Consider the following 17748-nt stretch of genomic DNA (forward strand, 5'->3'; position numbering starts at 1 on the left):
AAAACCCTTGCTCTCTGTCACTATGTGCCCTTCCCTCCTGATTGCTCAGGTCGGCTTTGCACCCCTCTCCAAGGCTCAATAAAGTTGGTTTGGTCTGTTGAGGTTGGTCCTCTCCCTGGTCTGTTCCTGTACTCTTTCCACTTTTGGTCCTAACAGTAGGCATTCTTAAATTGTTTCATTTTTAGGTCCAACACTGCCCTTCAAAAGAGGTGCTTTTAGTAACCCCATTTTGCTATAAAGAAATGCAGTTTAAGCCCAGTGCAATGGTATATGCCTGTAAGCCCAGCAACTTGGGAGACTGAGGCAAGGAGGATTTACGAGTTCAAAGTGAGCCTCAATGATTTAGCAAGGCCCTAAGCAACTTAGCAACACCCCATCTCAAAATAATAATAATAATAAAAAAAAAAGGGCTGGGGATGTGGCTCAGTGGTTGAGTGCCCCTGGGTTCAATCCCTGGTACAAAAAAAAATTAAAAATTAAAAAAAAAAAGAAAGAAATGCAGCTTAGAGAAGTAGCTTGACCATGGTCACACAATGACAAGTGGCAGATCTAGAAACTGTCAGGACTCAGCTCTTGACTCCAATGCTCCTTTGCTAACCACAAAACCACACTTCCCAACCTAAGACCCTTTACTGACGCTTTGAAGAACCAAGAAATTGGAATCCCTAAATACCAGAAAAATAACAAAGTCCTGTTGATAGCTCTTTCCCTAGCCCCACCCCATGGCCATCTTTGCCTTTTTCCTTTTCCGAGGGACAGTGTGTGCAACGGTGGTTTGTGCATCAGCAGCAACAGCATTATCATGCGATGCAGAAGCACTGTGCTCCTACTCTGTGCCAGGCATGGCACAGGGTGTCATTATCTGATCCCCACACTGTCCTGCAATATGGGTGTTAGGGTCTTCCTTTCACACACAGGAAACTCCTCCAGGTCAGGCAGCTGGGAGGAGGCAGGACTGGGGTTAGAACTCAGAGATCCCAACTGTGTGACATGGGGTCAGTGCACTGCCATCAGCGCTCTGCTGGAACGGAGAGATGGAAAGCTGTCTGGACTCCAAGGGATTGGCTTCCCAGGGGTGGGGGAACAGCAGAGATGATTATGGCTAAATCCACAGGCCCCAGAGTATGTCCTCCTATCACGGAGCAGGATAGCTTGCCTTTTGAGCTGATCTGGGCCATAAACCGGTGTTCTTCATCATGCAGATGCATCACTGGGAAGAGACCTTGGATGATTTCTTCATTTCTTTGGTGGGAAGGATAGACATCTTTCAGAACAGACCGTGGCTGCCTTGGAGCTGCAGAAAGAGCCATTTCTGAATCTCACTCCCGCACTCCCGCCAGTTTCCCTGCTGGAGAGCATCCCAGTGGAAATGCCTCTTCCCACCCCACACCAACCTCTGGGGAGGAGAAACAGGGCAAACACATTCCAGCATTCCAGATGTTCCCGGGAAAATGGTATTTGGGAAAAGGATGTTTGTTCAAAATTTACCAAAAATAGAGATCCCAAGAAGAGGAAAAGGCAATCTCTAAACCCAGTTAGGAAGCCACCTCTCAGGAAGGACTTTGTAAGACACAGACATGTCACAAAGCGATTGGCCAATCACTCTGACAATAAAAACATAAAGTTTTGGCAGGTGGACAACCACCAAACCAAAAACAAAAGTAAACCACATTCCAATTGACTCGGTGGCACATGCCTATAATTCCAGTGACACCTGAGGCTGAGGCAGGAGGATCACAAGTTCAAAGCCAGCCTTAGCAAGGTACTAAGCAACTCAATGAGATCCTGTCTCTAGAAAAAAAAAAAAAAAAGGCTAAAATGTGGCTCAGTGGTTAAGTGCCCCTGGGTTCAATCCCTGATACCCCCCCAAAAAAGAGAGAGAAACTAAACCACATTCTAGTCCATAAGGATAACATGTAGAGATGTAGAGAGCTCCTAAAATAATTTTTCAATAAATCCATCAAAACCTTGCTAGAAAACAGATAAGGAAAGCAGATAATTGACCAAAAATAAATAAATAAACATGGCCTGTAATGGCTTGTTTTGTTAATCTCTTGCAATGTTATGTAATGTTTTGTTTTTTGATAGTTATCTAAATTATAATTTGAAAATATCATCATTTGCCTTTCAGATAATGGGATTTGCTCCACTGGGGTTATCCTAAGCTGGTGTAGAACCACATCACCAGCCCTATCCAAATGGGGCACGTAAACCAGGGGCAACTCGTTTGGAGGCAATCTGGTAAAATGTATCTAGGATATTGAATTAAAAAATTCTTGGAATTTCCTTAAGGAAATAATTTTGAGATTTAGACAGAAAATTGTGTACAGAGAGATGATTAGTAAAGAGAATGTTGAATAGCAAAAAAAAAAAAAAAAAAAAAGGAAGCCCATGTTTTGAAATAACCACATTATGATACACCTGAAATAACCACATTATGGTACACCTGCATGATTACACAGCCATTTAAAATGGTATAGGAAAAAGAACTATAAAATATTCGTTGACAAAAGTAGGTTACAAAGCAGTACGATCCCCAGTTTGTGATGTTTCCCCCTCTGACGACTCTGTTGGGCATGGAATCTGGTACCCACCAGCTGAACACAGTGTACCAGCACCTGTCGCCAGGAAACCAGCTTGAGCTCTCCAAGGGGCCTGGGCTGTTCGTCATCCCAAACTGGGGCCCATGCAACTCAAACATGGGAACTCAGTCCCCTGGGCATGTTTAGTTCCTGGGCAGATTGCTGGAAGCTGGAAGCTCTTCCTTGGGTCCCAGGGTCTTTTCTAAAGAACCTGCTCCACACCATGGTGAGGAGGGCAGGGAGGGCCACCGAGTGTCCGCTGAAGCTGGGATGGCCACCAGCACACCTCTGCAGAGGTGCGGGTCCTCAGGGGCAGGAGGGGCTGGAGTGGAGACAGCAGGGCACACCCTGCACAGCCTCTCTGGGAAGATGTGGCCTCCTGGAGGACCAAAGCACAGCCTGACCACTGGCCAGTTCCGCAGAGCAGCACCGGTGGCTTCTTGCCCTGCTTGACCTAACAAGCTCTTCAGACCTTTTGACTGACGTGCAGCACAGTGCCTCTCAGCCCTGGTGTCACAGCCGAGGGGAGAGCTGCAGCTCCAAACCTCAGTTCTCGTGTCCCATGGAAGAAAATTCAAAGTCAGACACAAAACCCAAGCAAGAGAACTTTATGCTGAGTGAGAGTACAGTAGGGCTCAAGTGAAAAGCACTGTCGAGAGGGAGACGGGTCATAAGCAGAGAACCACAAAGGAAACTATGCTGCTTCTAAATATACTGCTGTTTGATGTTTGAACTCAGGGGCACTCGCCTGCTGAGCCACATCCTCAGCCCTATTTTGTATGTTATTTAGAGACAGGGTCTCACTGAGTTGCTAAGTGCCCCACTTTTTCTGAGGCTGGCTCTGAATTCTTGACCCTCCTGCCTCAGCCTCCTGAGCCGCTGGGATTACAGGTATGTGCCACTGTGCCTGGCTCCATTTGCTCTTTACTGAGGCCAGAGCCACCATCTATTGCCCTTAGGGCTCTGCAGCAGAATATGACCTTGGGAGATGACGGAGGATCTGTGGGTCTCTGCATCACCCCCTTACCCCAGAAGCTTCTTGGTCTTTCCATCTCCCCAGTTGCTGCTCCCTTGATGTGGATCAGTGGTTAAGTGCACCTGGGTTCAATCCCTGATACCCCCCCTCCCCCCAAAAAAAGGAGAGAGAAACTAAACCACATTCTAGTCCATAAGGATAACATGTAGAGATATAGAGAGCTTCTAAAATAATTTTTCAATAAATCCATCAAAACCTTGCTAGAAAACAGATAAGAAAAGCAGATAATTGACCAAAACAAAGACCCTCAAGCCTGAGCATGGTCGCCAGTCCCCAGAGATTCACTCACTGCTCAGAATCTGGGAGCCCAGAGTTGGAAGCTGCCAATGGTACACAGCAGAAGTGACTACACAGGGCTGCAAGGGGTCAGAGGACAGCAGGGCATCAGGCACCTGTGCAGAACCTTTGCAGCCCTGTGTGATCACTTCTGAGAGTTCTGGGCAGCCAGCACAGCCAGGGGCTCCTCTCCACCTGGCTCATTAAACCTAAAGGCCTGGTCCCCAGTGCCAGTGTCCCCCACCCACCTCCCTCACCCCTCCCAACTCCTTCCTTCTGCTCTCCAGGACTTTGGGGCTTGTCCTCTTGTTCCCACCAGCTCATTCCAGGTGCGTCATAGCAACTTCCTGGAACTGAATCTGCCTCCAGGCCCCCACTTCTCCAAACAGCAGGAAGAGGGGTCCTTTACCATGGAGTGTGTCCCTCCTCTGCTTAGTCCCGCTGTAGGTCCACATCGGAATCAGTTTCCCAGGGTGGCCGATACAAATGACCACCGACCGTGTAACTGAAAACGACAGAAATGTCTTCCTCACAGTTCTGGGGTCTGAATCAGGGCACTGGCAGGACCATGCTCCCTGGAGGCTCTGAGTAGGGTGCTTCCTGCTGTGTTGGAGGAGAGTGGCAGGCATGGGGTGACCTGGGTGGAAACCAGAGGTAGGCCTGGGAGCCCACAGCCTCTGCTCTGTCCCCAGGGTCCCACAGCTTGCTGGAGAGATTGCTAAACCATGGCAATATCTCTATTTGTCTGTTCAGACTCCTGGCATCCAATCCAGGCCAGAAGCAGAGGGCTATTTGGATCTTGGAACAACAATTGGGGCAGGAAGATGGAGGAGCTGTCACAGCCCCAGGTTGAATGAGGACAGCACAGGAGTCAACAAGTCCTGCTCACTTCAGGGAAGTATGTCCCTACGAGTGATCCTGCCAGCCACGGGCAGCCCCAATGAGCTGCCTGGGCTCATGCCTGGTTTGGGTACACAGGTCTGCATCACCCCAATTGCCCAGGCCACTCAAGTCAAGCAAATGAGATTTAGATGATTTAAAATCAGATATGGATGTGCACTGCACCAGGAGTCCCTGTCTGTCTGGGGAGGTGCTGCTGGGATTGTGGACTGAGGCCAATTTGAATCTCATCTGCAATGCTCTGGTGTTTTTGTAGTTGCTGTTGTTGTTTCAAGGAAAACATACTCATGATTTGCTTGTGTAATTAAAACAAAACAAAACAAAAAGGTGTGTGTGTGGTTTTTTGCTTTGTTTTGTTTTGTTTTAACAGATCAGACTTAAAAAAAAAAAAAAACTTACTGCAAAAATACCAACTGTTTAAAAAGAGACTCCTTTTTAGAAGTGGGAGGTGGGGAGGAAAAGGGCCTGGTTTAGAATCTCAGGTGCTGAGTGCTCTGGAATCAGAGCCGGCTCTGGTGGGCCTCGGTTTCCCCACCTGCACCACAGGGAGCCGGCCTGAGAGTCTCCGGGGTCAGAGCTTGTTTCAGTGACAGTATTCTCTGAGAGGCCCACAGAGGCTTGGGCTAAGCATTTGGGAGTGGCTCCAGAGCCTTGGGGTTATAGCAGTCTCACCCTGGGGGCCTTCTGGGCCGGTCAGCTAAGTTTTCTTTTGGGGAAAGTTACACCAGGCTCCTGAAGGTTGTGGGGCACCCCAGCCTTAGTACACTCAAACCAAATGCTGGCCGTGTTGCCTGATTAATCACTTCTCTCTCCATCTTTGGGACTGAACAGCCATGATCTGTGGGTTTCATTAAGACAGTGATGGTTTGGTTAGGGATATTGGCTCAGTGACCCTGCCCCTGGCACCAATCGCTATGACAACAGCTCAAAAGGGTCCCAAGGGCCTAAGAATCCTGCTTCCACTGAGGGCGAGGTTGGCTGAGGTCAGACAAAGAGGGATTAATAGAGCCTGTTCTCATTAAACCACAAGGCGCCATTATTACAAGTGGCAATGGCCCTACCAGGAGATACATCATGCTTTCAAGTCACAGAGAACCCAGCCAACTAAAAGAATGGCTGTAGCATGGTCCAAAAAGTCACCCTGGAGCCCAGAATCAGAAGAGGAGGAGAAAAAGTAGAAAGAACCCAAATGTCCAATCCAAATGCTTCCTCTTAAACACAGTAAAACCGAGCAGTAACAGTTCAGTCTTCAAATGATGAGGTCAATTATGTTTATTAAATTAAAATCCTTATGGTACATGGGCGTCCGTGTCTGCATTTTTGTAAAAACAACAACAAAAAACCTCACATGTATGTATATACAGGGAAAATTTAGAAGAAAATATTTCAAAAGGTTAGCCATAATTATCTTCACAAAGAGAGATTGTGTAAATTTTTTCTTTTGGTTTATCTGTATTTTCTATAATGAACAAATATTTCTCTTTTTTTTATTTTATTTTTATTTTTGGGATTGAACTCAGGGGCACACGACCACTAAGCCACATCCCCAGCCCTATTTTGTGTTTTATTTAGAGACAAAGTCTCACTGAGTGCTTAGCTCCTTGCTGTTGCTGAGGCTGGCTTTGAACTCGAGATCCTCCTGCCTCAGCCTCTCAAGCTGCCGGGATTTCAGGCGTATGTCAGCACTCTCTTGTTATTTCTAAAAACCTTAATTTCTTTAAAAACTGGTGCAGAGCATTAGAGGTCTGACGTTCTTTCCCTCTGGAATCAAATTTCGCTTAACAAAACCTATGAGAAGGCACGTAAACCAAGGAAACCCAGGTCTGAGCCAGGGCTTCGGAGCCAAGGCGCTGGCAAGCTGAACTCCAGGGTGAGGAGGGCTCAAACGCTTGGTGCCTGTGGGCTGGGGTTCATACTTGATGCTTCCTCCAAGTCACATTAAAGACACATCATCGATGATGTCGCATTTTATCCTGAGAGCAACTGGGAGCCACTGAAGAGCTTCAAGAAAGGAAGTGAGGTACTCATATTTGTGTTTCCAGAGCAATTTAATTAATTATTTTTTTAGTATTTATTTTTTATTGTAAGTTGGACTCAATATCTTTATTGATTTATTTTTATGTGGTGCTGAGGATCGAACCCAGGGCCTCGCACGTGCTAGGTGAGCGCTCTACCACTGAGCCACAACCCCAGCCCTAATTAATTAATTTTATTTAAACTTTTGGTGTTGACGATTGAACCCAGGGCCTCACACAGGCTAAGCATGTGCTCTTCCACTGAGCTCCGCCTCCAGCCCCCCTTTATGTTTTTCAAATGATTATTACAACAAGAAGTTCATGTGTGACAAAAACTATTGGCAAGAAGAGAGTTGTGGATCCAGAAAAGAGAGAGAGACAGAGAGAGAGAGAGAGAGAGAGAGAGAGAAGGAAATTGGTCTGCGAAAAGATAGGGTATCAGGGACAAGATATGTGTGCTGTTTTCTAACTGATAAATCTAATGCATTTCCCTTTAAGAGGAGCCACGGGAGAAATTTATTTCTGGCCTCTGTGCCGGAGAAAGCCAAGCCTCCTCTAAATTATGGGGTGGTTTCATGTCATGGATCTGCGTATATCATAAATAACTGCATTCTCCTCTTTGCCTTGGCCCCTGGGAAACTCTGTGTATGCAATTCTACAGATTAATTCACCCTTGGATTTGCCTTCAATGCATACTTCAATTTGTCCAGAATTCCTTACTTACAGTATTTTGCCTTATTTGAATTTTCAAAAGTGGCATCAAATTATTTTTGGAATGAAGTGAAATATAATGAAAGAATTTTTTTTTTTAAGTCTGGGCTTGAAAAAACAAAAACTCAACAATTCTTGAGCAGTTTCTTAAATCCTTATGATTGCTCATTCAGTAGATTTTTAAAAAACCAAATGACTGTTTTGGTGTAGTCATAATTATCCATGTTAAATACTGATTGAAAAAACTGGGAAGTCTATGATACCAGAAGCACAAGCCACAAAAGAAAAACTAGATAAAATTCAGTTAAATTTAAAACTTTAGCGCTTAAATAGACACCATCAAGAATGTGAAAAAAGAATGGTCTTTACACAATGGAAGAAAATATTTGCAAATCATGTATCTGATAAGGGACTTATATCTAGAATACATAAGGAACTCTTACAACTCATTAGTAAAAAACCAACCTCATTTAAAAATGGCAAAAGATCTAAATAGACATTTCTCCAAAGAAGATATGCAAATATCTCATAAGCACAAGAAAAGATGCTGAACAGTGCCATCAGGGAGATGCCACTCTGATAAACATGGCTCTGATTAAAAAGACAAAGATCAACAGGAGGGGAAGAGACAGGGAGCTCCAGATTCTTCTGATGGGAATGTTCAAGGGTGGAAAATGGCCTAGCAGTTCCTCAGAAAGTTAAGCAGTCGATTATCACATGACCCAGCGATACTACTAGGCGCACCTAAGAGAAGTGAAAACCTATGTCCACACAAAAATTATACATGAATGTTCATAATAAAAGAGGTGGAATCAACCCAATGTCCATCAACTAACGGATGGATAAACAAAAACATGGTGCGTTCATACAATGGGAAATTTTTTGGCCCCAGAAAGGAATGAAGTACCGAGACACGGTAGAACACGGATGAAACCGGGAAGCATTAACAAGGTGAAATAGTCAGAATGGCCCAGAGGCCACACGTTACATGTTGTGCTTATATGACATGCTTCAGAGGGGAAGCAGAGACAGAAGGTCCCTATTTAGAACTGAGGGGTGGGGACGGGAGCGCGATAGCTAAGAAGTGTGGAGTACCTTTTCTGAGATGACGAAAAAGTCCCAACACTGGTTGTGGTGGCGAATGTGAAACGACTCTATGGATGTAGTAAAACCCACTGAATCGTACACTTTAACTGGGTGAGTTGCAGGGTATGTGGACTTGATCTCAATGAGGCTATTTAAAAAATCAACTTAAGGTCACCCTGCTGACCACCTGTGGACTGAACCGGGACCTCAGGTCTTTGGGTTGTCACAAGGTTGTCCTAACTCCAGCTCAGTGACTTCTCAGAGGCCTAGCCTCCTCAGACAAGTCACTGCCACCCCCGGTGAGGGAGACAGTGACACCTGATGCACAGTGGGCTCCGTCAGGCCTGGAAGGTGCCAGAACTCGGCAGGTACTGGACACGCCGCTTCCTAGAGGACCTGCTATGGTTTGAATGTGTCCACAAAAATCCATCTGTTGGAAACTTAATTCCCAAAGTTACACATTAGTTATTTCTGGATGGAGAGCCTTTGGGAGCTAACTAAGATGGGATGAGGTCTTGAGGGTGGGGCCACCATGATCCCATTAGTGGCTTTATAAGAAGAGAAATGACACCCAAGCCAGCACACTTGCTCTGTCTCGTCATGGAAAGCCATGTAGGATGCAGTAAGAGGGTCAGATGACAAGCACATGATCGCATTTGCTCTTGGACTTCCCAGCCTCCAGAACTGTGAGCCGAATGAATATCTATTCTTTTTAGATCACCCCGTCTCAGGTGTTTTGTTATAGCAACAGAAAATAGACTAAATGCTTCTAAGATCTTGCCCTCAGAATGTGGGCAAATAAACAGGGCCTGCAGATTTCCTTTTATAGGGTCTAGTTAATGTTTAAATATTTAAATAAAAATTCATCAGACTTTTCAGGTCTGAGAGCTTGAGAAAAGTTTCCAGAAGGCAAGAGATGTAGCACAACTAAGGGCACTTCTGTACTTGTTCCATAGGGAGCCTCGGGGCTGGTCAGAAAGATGGCTGTCCCTGTGTCCATGGTCATTTAAGTTTGAGTCTCAACTGTAGACTCAGTAGCTTTTTTGTCCACACCTGAACCCTGCTTCTCAACACCTGTTTTAAGGACTTTCCAGGGACACCTCTGTGACTGGAATTTTGTCATAAAATATCAGCAACTCAGTGGCAGGTCCCTGGTGTTAGAGACAAGATATTTTCCCTTTCACAGATGAGGCTGTGGAACGTGCCCAAGGTCACTCAGAGAGGAAGCATGCTGGGATTCAGACCTGGCCCTTCTGAGCGGAAGCCCATATGTTCTTTCTCCCAGACCAGTTCCCCCAGTTTCCCCACATCAGAAGCCAAGAAGCTCCCAGAGGAGGCCAGGCGCTGCTCCCACGCCGGGATTTCCGGGCTGTTCTTGGGCCTTCCCTGGTTGTGCTACCTGCCCACCAGCGTCCAGCACCCCACATGGTCCTCTGCCCCGAGTGCTGGGTTCTCTGCAGCCCAGCCTCCTGCATGTGACTCTCTCTAAACTTGAGGCCGGAGCGTTGTGTGAAGTCCCACAGGAGAACAGGAGAAAGAAGTACGGATGTTCCCAGTTCCAAGCTGCAGTCTCTCTCTCAGGAGGCCGCACGTTGCCAAGAAAGATGAAACAGATGTCTTGGCAGTAGCTTCACATGCTTCCTGCCAAGCCAGGGAGAACTTTTCTTCGGTTTAATGTAGCCAAGACAGTCAAGTCCCAGCCCACATTAGTTACAGGAAATGCACACACACACACCGCCTCTTAAACCTGGGAGGCCTGCAGCAGCAGGCTCTCTTCACCAGGATTTTGACGTCAACTATAGAAACATGTTGCTTCTGCCTGCTTGCTTCATACCTCCAGGCTCTGTGACCCCCTAATTTCCCAGGTAGGTCACCCCCTGCTCCACATCATGTACCACTCCATGGCCTCCTGGCCTGGCAGCAAGGTCACCTCCCTTTCTGGGCTTATTCTTATCATATCCTAGGTACTCACTTCTTTTTAGGAGGACGGGTGATAAAATACACAAAATACAAAGTGTACCATTTTAAAGTGTACAGTTCAGTGGTGCTTAGTACGTTCCCAATGTCGCACAACCGTCACCACTATCTTCTTCCAGAACAACTTGTCACCCCAAGAGGAAAGCTTACACCCACCAAATGGTCACTTCCCATTCCTCCCTCCCCAGTCCCTGGCAACCACTCAGCTGCTCTCTTTGTCTTTGAATTTGCCTTTCTGGATATTTCATGAGACTGAGTAATGTATAGTATGTGGTCTTTTGAAACTGGCTTTGCTTCTTTTGCTCAATTTCATGTTTTCAAGGTTCATCTATGTTGCTGCATGTACTGATACTTCGTGGGCTGGAATTCAAATACTTTCTGGCTGGATAACACTCCATTGTATTCCACTCCACATTTTGTTTGTTCATCCATCAGCTGATGGACATCCGGGTAGTTGCCACCTTTTAGCTATGGTGCCTAGTGCCATTATGAACATTTCTGCACAAGTTTTGTTCAAATGTCTGTCTTTAATTATTTTGGTAATATATACCTAAAAGTAGGATTCCTGGTCATGTGGTAATTCTGATTAACCTTTTGAGGAAATAAAGAACTATTTGCCATACTGACTGTATCATTTTACATGCCTACCAGCACTATATGAGAGTTGTAATTTCTCTAAATCTTCACCAACATTTATTTTACTTTTAATTTTAGCCATCCTGGTAAAATTTGGGTTTTGATCTGTATTTTCCTGAGACTAATAATATTCATTGAGCATACTTTCATGTTTGTGGTCTCTTTGTGTATCTTCTTTGGAAAAACGTCCATGTAAGTCCTTTACTCACTTTGTAACTGGATTATTTGTCTTGTTGAATTGTGAGAGACTACTTCATATACATTGAATGGTCTTGGCGCCCTTGTTCAAAATCAAGGGCCATAGTTGTACCAGTTTGTGTCTGGAGTCTCACATCCATTCCACTGACCTATGTATCTAGTCTTGTGCCAATACCACACTGTTTTCATTACTATAACTTTGTAGTGGTGTTTGAAATTGGGATGTGTGAGTCCTCCAATCCCCCAGCTTTGTTCTTTTCAAAGGCTGCTTGGCTATTCAGGGTCCCTTGAAATTCCATATGGATTTTGGCATCAGTTTTTCTATTTCTGTTTTTTAAAAAAGGTCATTGGGATTTTGATAGAGATGGCACTGATCTATGTATCCATTTGGGGATTATTACCATTATAATAATATGAAGTCTTTTGAAGTATGAACATGGGATGTCTTTTCATCTCCTTAGGTATTTTTTAGTTTATTTCAACAGTGTTTTATAGTTATCAGTGTACAAATCTTTCACTTCCTTGGGTAAACTAATTTCTAAGCATTTTAGTTTTGGGAGGCTATTATAAACGGAATGGCTTTCTTAATTTCCTTTTCCCAATGTGTATAAAAATGCAACTGATATTTTTCTGTGGCTGTTGCACCCTTCAGTTTTTTTTTTTTTTAAATTCATGTATTAGCTAGAATAGGTTTGTGTGTGTGTGTGTGTGTGTGTTTCTTTAAGATTGTCTACATATGAGCTCTTGTCATCTGTAATTAGAGGTGGTTATACTGATTCTCTTACTATCTATCTGGATGCCTGTTTTCTTTCTTACTTGCTCTGGCTAGGATTCTAGTTAATGTCAAGTAGAACTAGGGAGCATAGGCATTTGGATCTTTTGGTCCTAGTGTGGCAGTGCTCTCTTGCCTCTCATTGGCTCATCTCCCATGGTCCCCGAGAGTCCAGGTCTTACCCTTGCCCACTCTTCTGCTCTAGGGAAACTATTCTCCAGCCTTTGCCACACCCACACCCTGTAGTCCCCACTTCTGCCTCCTACTTCCCAGTTGAATTTCCTGTCTTTCTAGCTAAGAGTTTTTTAAGGAGCCCCTGAGTTAATACTAGTCAGTCAGCCTGTCTCCTCCCTGGCCTCCTCTTTCAGCCCTCAGCGCCAAGGGGGCAGGTGTGCCTCTCATAAATTCTAGGGTCCTGAAGTTCTGGGGTGTATGTTTGGAAGCCTAGAAGATCAGGCTTGCTGAGAAGAATTGGGTCTTGGCCTGCCTGGCACAGGAAAATACAAATCTCCACATATTGCCAGCTGATTGATTGGCAGGACCCCAGGAAAACTGATGGCCATCCAAGAAACACAGGTGTCCAGGGCACCTGGCTCCGAGGCAGGTGGAGCCTGCTGACAAGCCATGGAAACTCTTATTTGTGGGCAGACCTTCCACTCCTCGCCCCACCCTGCTGCCCGTGGCCCTGAGGCACCTCTGTGAAGGCAATGACTTGAGACACACAAACAAGGGTTTGGAGCACAAGCCCAGAGTCAGAAGCCAGAATGAGCCCAGGAGGTGAGCAGCATCCCCCTGGTCCCTGCTAAGCCAGGCGTACAGTGAGGCTCAGGGTGAGGAGACTTCCCTGGGATCCTGCACCTCTCTGAGGCAAGGCCAGAGTCTGCCAGCACCCTCAGCCAAGACCAGCACCAAGTGACTCCCAGAAGAATTTGATAAAACCCTCACCACAGCGGGACACTTTAACATCCTCAGAAATGATGTTAGGTGGACCCAAAGCACGTAAGGAAAGAGAATTCTGAGACACATAATTAATGACTTTGAAACTATATATATTCTCCAAATAAGGTGTATGTATATAAAATATCCATGGAACATTTGTAACTATTGGTGTGTGTAGGTATGCGTATGTGTGGTTGCAAAGAAAAATTTCAAATTATAGAAAGTAAAAGTTATACATTCCCATCCTCAAACCATATAATTCAGTGAAACTAGAAATGAATTACAAAAAGGTAGCAATAATAGTGGGAAAACTCTGGGAACAAAGATACAAACATACAAACATCAATTGTACTCTAAACAGATTCCCAGTTTTGAACAAGAAGTAAAAACTTCAAATTTAGGCTTCTTCTTCTTCTTCTTTTTTTTTTTTCAAAGGAAGGAATTTTTTTTAAACACCTTTATTCTATTTATTCATTTGTATGTGGTGCTGAGGATGGAACCCAGGGCCTCACATGTGCTAGGCAATCGCTCTACTGCTGAGCTATCACCCCAGCCCCAAATTTAGGCTTCTTGAAAATTAATAAACATGAGAACACCACATGATAAAATGTATGGAAGATGGCCCAAACTGAGCGCAGAGGAAAATTTGCAGCCCAAAGTGTTTTCTAAAATTAAACAAACAAATGGAAAGCAAATAAAAATTTGACATGAGTCTAAAAAAAAATGACTAAAAAAAATTAAAAGGAGAAACAAATTTGATACAGTTCAAAAGAGTAACATATTGAATTAGAAAAAAATAGTAAAATAGATCCTTAAAAACCAAGCTAGCTTTTTACAAAGACCAGCAGCACACATTTCTCATAAATACGAGTAGTAATCAAATGATGAACAAATAACAACCCTAGAAATGAAAACTGAACTGACACCACAGATATACACAATTTTCAAAGTTACAAGAGAATAAGATATATATATTTGAAATCTGGATAGGGCGGACAATTTCCTTGAAAAATAAATGACCAAAATTAACTTGAAAAGAGTCAGAAAAACATGAATCTAATACCCATAGGAGAAAGAGATAATTATTGATGAACTAGGAAGGGGTACGGCAGAGTGATGGACAGGTGAAGAAAAGGACCAGAGTGAGGCCAGGCCTGGGGAGCTGACAGGGGACCTGGTCCATCGCTTCCCATTTTTGCCAAGGTCCCTCTGTTGCCCTGATCTCCACATGAGCCCAGGTACCCCATTCTGGGATTGGGGCTCCCAGGTCTCCTCCTTAAACTTAGGACCCTTGAGCCTCAGGTCTAGGTCCTCCAAAGCTGAGCTCCAAACCATCAATGCCAGGGGAGGGGTGGGGGAATGATGCCAGGAACAGGCGGAGGCAACAGCAGGTGTGGAGTAGGGGACAGGATATGACCTGTGCAAAGCTCCTAGCCTGTAGCTGGCAGCATAGTCACGGTCCTTATGTAACCATGGGACAGAACAAAACAAAGCCAAACAAAACACTTTCCCCTTCTTGGGCCACTGCCAGCAGCAAGAGGGTCACTGTCCTGGGAGACAGAGCCAGGGGACCTTTACACCAGGACCCTGCCCACTGCTCTAGCACCCTGTGAGAGTCCCAGGGCCTCAGGGACGTGACCCTCCCTCTGCCTCCTGACAGCCACGCAGCAGCACTTCCCCTGTCCCAATAAGCCAAGGACTGGCATTGTCTGATCCAGGGGGGCCTGCGGGGAACCTCAGCAGGACTGTGACTTTAAAGCCCACTGCAGGGTCCCAGGTGGAGCAGGGGGTCTCCTCCCTGGAAGGCCCTGGAGCTTCCCGAGGGCTTTGGGGAGCACCCTGGATGAGCTCAAGGCCGCTCTCATCTTCATCTCAAATAGGGAGAGGAGGAGGGTGGGCTGCCAGTGGCTGGCTTTGCTCAGCTGCATGTCTCCCACCTCTGAGAGGCCCTACCACCCTGCCACCCGTCCTCCCCGCCTGCCTGCCCAGGACAACTTCAGGGAGAGGAAAGATGGGAATCACACGGAGGAGAGAGGTGCTTTCAAGGAAACAAGGCCTTGAGAGGAACCTCCTTCTGGGGACCCCCTTTCCTTCAAGGGTGCCCCCGACTCCTTTCTCCATTTGCCCATCTTCAGGTGAGGTTTAGCTTTCCAGGTGGGGGACACCGTGGAAGGTGGCGCAGGGCCAACATCTCAGAGAGTCTTCCGGGTTAGGGAGCATCCTCCATGACTTATTTTTAAGTAGATTTTTAAAGAGGGATTTTAGAGTGATTTCCTCAGGAAAATTTAGCAGAAAGTGGAGAGTTCCTGTATCCTCCTGTCCCCCACACAGGTCTAGCCTCCTGAGCACTGACACCCCGCACCAGAGAAGTACGGACATTACTGCCAATGAACCTACGTGGCACCTCACTATCATCCAGCCCAGTCCACACCAGGGTACACACCAGTGTACACTCTGGGGTTTGCACCAATGCAAATGACACAGATCCACAGAGAATTGAACAGGCAGTTTCTCTGACCTAAGAATCGCGTCCTCTGCCTGCTCATCCCTCCCTCTGTCTCCCACTTGGCTACCATTCATCTTTGTACTGTCTCTGTGGTTTTGCCCTTTCCATGTTATAGAATTGGAATCATACCATCCGGGGCCTTTCAGACTGGATCTTTCACTGAGTAATGTGCACTCAAGGGCCCTCAATAACGTTGCATGACCTCATAGCTCATTTCTGTACGGTGCTTCATAGTGGGTCCCACTGTCCAGCTGTGTGACAGCTCATCCAGCCATTCCCCTCCTGATGGATATCCTAGTTGCTTCCAAGTGTGGGCAATTATGAAGAGATCTGCTGTGAACATCCACGTGTGGTTTTCATGTGGACACAAGTTTTCAACTCCTCTGGGTAAACACCAAGGGGCATGATTTCTGGATCTTCTGATAAATGTTCAGCTTTGGACTGAGCTTCCTTTTTCAATGGCTTTATTGAGTTGTAATTTAAATGCAATAAAGTCCCCCATTTTCAGTGTCCAGGTGGTGAGTTTGGGTGAGTACCTGTGGTCACATTCACGTCATGCTCTATGGGTCCAAAGGTTTCCTGCTGCTGTCAGTCCCCTGCTGCTGACTGTCCCCTCAAAGTGCCTGCTCTTTGTCACTACAGCTTTGCTTCTTCCTGAATTCCATATAAATGGGAGCCTACAGTCATGGCTTGGGGTCTGGCTTCTTTCACCCCACATGCTTTTCAGATCCGCTCATGCTGGAGCCACCGGAAGTCTCCCCTTTCTTTGCTCCATGTACCATACATGGAGGCTCGGGTCTGTTCCTGACCCACTAAAGGCTGTTTGGGTGGCTTCCTCCGGACAGAGGGAATTGCTGTGGACATTGTGCGTAAGTCTTTGTGGGCGGTTCTCTGGGAGGAAGGGGTGGGGGCTCACTCCGGCCCACTGAGAGCAGGAGTGGATGAGGCAGCTCCCCAGAAGGGGCAGCTCCTGCCTCCTCCGCCACCTCCCTCCCCGCCTGGCCAGTTGCTTCGAACAAAAGGTCAGGGCCCCTGAGAGGGAGGGCAGTGTGTTTATTTCCGCATCTCCATGGTGCGGGGGAGGGGGGGACTGCAGTGTGGGGTGAGCTGGGAGCTCCCGCTGCTGACTTACCAGGGACCCTCACCACAATGGCGGCTTCCAGCACGTTCCAGCTGCCTCCTCCCGGCCCCTCAGGGCCCACCCAGATCTGGCCCCTCTTCACTTCCCAGCCCCCACCCCCCCCACCCCCGTTCCAGGCTCCTCATGCTGGGCCTCTTGTGGGTCTCAAATGGTTTTTTGGCATGTGCCATCTCCCATGTCCCCACCCACCATGAGGCAGCAGAAGCAGGGCCTTTTACCACCCCGCCACCGCCCCGTTGCCCCCCGCAGATGGACTCAGAGAAACTGAGTGACTGGCAGAAAATGACCTCTCATGGGAGGTGACCCTCCTCTCACCTACATCCGCCCTCCATGGCAACCCCCATTGGTTTCCCTCTCCACCCCAAAGTCCGGCCCTCCCTCCAGAATTTCTCAGGCACTACAGACAATGGAGTGACAACTAAACATAATTTTAATTATTCACATGTAATATACACAGTGCACCAGGTACTGATCAATGAACTTTCCAAATATTAGCTTGCCTAATAGGCAAATACAATCATCATTCCCATTTTACAGGAATACCAAGGCACAGAGAGGTTAAGGAACTGGCCCAGGGTCACACTGCTAGGAGGCAGAGAGACAAGAGTTGACTCACACTTTTAGCCACTGCATTCTATTGCCCATGAATTTGTTTGGTTGTTTCTTTTCTAGTCACTATTTTATCTAATGGTTTTATTGAGGTATAATTTATATACCATAAGATTCACTTTTTTAAGTGTACAATTAAAGTATGTCAGTAAACCTACAGAATTGTTTAACTCTCACAACTATCCAATTTGAGAACATTTCCATCGCTCCAAGAAAGATCCTCTGTGGCCATCTGCAGTCACTGTTGGTTCTGACCCTCCGTCTGAGGCATCCACTAATTTACTTTCTACCTTGAGATTTGCCACGGACATTTTGTGGACGTGGAAACAATAAGTGCTCTCCGAGTCTGGCTTATTTATTTAGC

This window comes from Callospermophilus lateralis, chromosome 14, assembly GCF_048772815.1.
Source record: "Callospermophilus lateralis isolate mCalLat2 chromosome 14, mCalLat2.hap1, whole genome shotgun sequence".
Classification (NCBI taxonomy): domain Eukaryota; kingdom Metazoa; phylum Chordata; class Mammalia; order Rodentia; family Sciuridae; genus Callospermophilus; species Callospermophilus lateralis.